Below are 2,517 nucleotides of genomic sequence, written 5' to 3' on the forward strand. Positions count from 1 at the left end.
CTACAGCTACATTTCAAGGCTCTACTGAAACTTTGGCTTGAATCTTCCACGTGTATAAAATTTTGGGGCACTAAGACCACTTCTGGGTTCAGATCCCACATTGTGCCAGCAGGAGAGATCTTCCGGGAAGTGGCCGATTTGCCGACTGTCTCCATGTTTGCCATCCTTAGGCGAAACAGGGACATGAGCAGTCCAACAGGAGGGCCTGCAGGAACATCCAGCTGGCAGCCCTACCAGGAGAGGTGAGCACTGCTGAAGAACAGGGTGACCTAGGGTGCACTTCAAGATAGAGATTCACAAAAGGCTCCAAAGTCAGCTGATAAAACAACATCCAGATCTGCGAGGGGCCTCAGTGAGGAGAAGGAAACCTCTCCACAAAAGAATCTCTAGCCGGGATTGGACATCCTTGTGCCTTGCGACTCCCTGTTACTGGCATTTAATTCAGTCTATGATGGCTTTCCGACCCCTGCCCCCTGCTTAGGAACCACCCCTGAACTGTGATTGCACCTGAACTGGCTCTTGATACCATGCGAAGCCACAAAAATTCCATTGTCAGAAAATGGCCCTTGATTTAGGTCTCTATTACACTGATCGCCTGCTCGCCTCTGTTTCGTGGGTTGCCGATGCCAGTGGCAGCCTTGCCTGGGAAACTCGTCCAGAGGCAGGAACATGCCAGGGAGCCAACTTGGCAGGGTTTTCTGCTACCATCCCAGCTCCCCCCACCACCCCCCTCCCCCCAACCTTACCTGCAAAATCTGCTTCCATATGATCTGGAAAACGGCCCCTTTTATTCCTCTCACTAGCTGGGCAAACTTTTTATATCTATTTATCAATGGCCACCTACCTTTGTATTATTTGCTGTGACTGAATTCTCCCACACACACTATCATTTCAGACAGGACACAAAGGCCCAATTTTAACTCTGTGTAAGTGAATGCATTTTGAGCGAGTTAAAATTGGGCCCAATAGGTCTCCATCTGGGAAATTTCCTTGCAAGAGAAGGAGGAGCTATTGATGAAAGCCCTGCGCTCTGTGGGCACAGTTCATCCAGACACTGGTATTTTCACATCAGGTTATACAGAAACACGTTTATCTGCATTTGACACAGAAACAATACTTCACAAAGGAAACCTGACCTACAGCCGATTAAAGAACGTAACCCATCTTCCGCTGCCTGGCCTGGTCTTCACTAGGATCTAATCCTACAATACATACTTGGCTGTTAAGGCCCTCAGAGGTAGCCAGACAAGCATTCAGTTGTAAAACAAGTGAGCAGGGAGAATAATTTCCTACCTAACACTACTCTAGGAGCACCACCACACAAAGTGGTTCACTGTCTTCTTAGCATAACTACAGAAGGGAAAGAGATGTGGCCTCACCAGTGTTGCCCACATTCTGTAGCTGGTCACTTGTGTTCTGCTTTTCAGGCAGTTCAGTCCTCTCTTCGAAATCCAACTGTCCCCCAAGTGAATGTCTCTGGGCTGGTGTTTGAGAAGGATGAAGTGAGTGATAGCACATGCTGCACTGAGAAGGTATCACCCAAGACGAAGAAATTCACTTGAGGCGGAGACTTGTTGAGATATCGGGGGTCTTGCCTGTCGGCAGGAGACCCACACTGCCTCTTTTCAGGAGGGCCGCGAACCACACGTCAATCAGGCAGTGGAGAAGCTTCCAGCTACCTGGTACACAATCACATAAACCTCCAGAGCAATCAATGGCAAGTTTTGACCAAAAAAGACTCTAGTGATCTGAATTCTAAATCACAGTTTCTGACTAAACTTAGGCCAATTCCAAGTCAGTTTTTTATGGGTTAAAATACATGCACATCTAACTATAAAACAGAGTGATTAGTTCAGAAGCTTTTCTCCATTTCAGTTCAGTCCCGAAAGATGGAAAAAGTATCATTCCACTTAAAAAGCGTCATTCTAAGTGAAGAGGCTAGTGGCGGGCTTTCCCAGGGAATCAAGAACTTGGAGGCAGATGTCTCGCCTACCACGAGCTGCCAGCAGCTCTTGTGCTCAGTGGTGCCATTGGACAGGCTATGGCTGCTACTGGAATGACAGGCACCAGAGTCCCATGATTGTGGAGTGACCCAGGCCACAGGTTGGGCGGTGAGGGGAGTGGGGGTGAGGGGTTGGATTTCGCAGGGTGGGATTCACAGGGAAAGGGTGAAGGGGGTTGGCAGCAAGGGCACCTGTTGACTTTCAGTGGGCTCCCTCTCCCTTCCTGATGTCCAGTCCCTCGATCAGGCACTGAATGCCTTTGATCGAGGGACCCCTGCTGGAGATGACGAGCTGGCCACGCAGTTTTACCTGTCATACATGCCACATGGCAACAGACCCACTGGGGTTAATAACAGCAATGGTGGGATGAGGCCCTTAAGTGGTCATTAATTGGCCACTCAAGGGCCTTAATTGTTGGCAAGGCAGGAACTTTGACAAAAAACCTTCGCATTCAGAACTTAATTCTGATAGAGATAGGAAGGTGGCAGTGTTCCAGTATGTCACCGTCCTGCCC

General features: G+C 48.9%; 1 non-coding gene across 1 annotated transcript; it reads right to left on the minus strand.

Moving 5' to 3' along the window:
- Positions 1–1,841: 1,841 nt before the first annotated feature.
- LOC121286586 lies at positions 1,842–1,912 on the minus strand. Its single transcript, XR_005945002.1, has one exon. It is a non-coding gene; the product is annotated as a small nucleolar RNA SNORD2 (small nucleolar RNA).
- Positions 1,913–2,517: the final 605 nt, after the last annotated feature.

This window comes from Carcharodon carcharias, chromosome 13 (assembly GCF_017639515.1).
Source record: "Carcharodon carcharias isolate sCarCar2 chromosome 13, sCarCar2.pri, whole genome shotgun sequence".
In the NCBI taxonomy this organism is placed as follows: Eukaryota; Metazoa; Chordata; class Chondrichthyes; order Lamniformes; family Lamnidae; genus Carcharodon; species Carcharodon carcharias.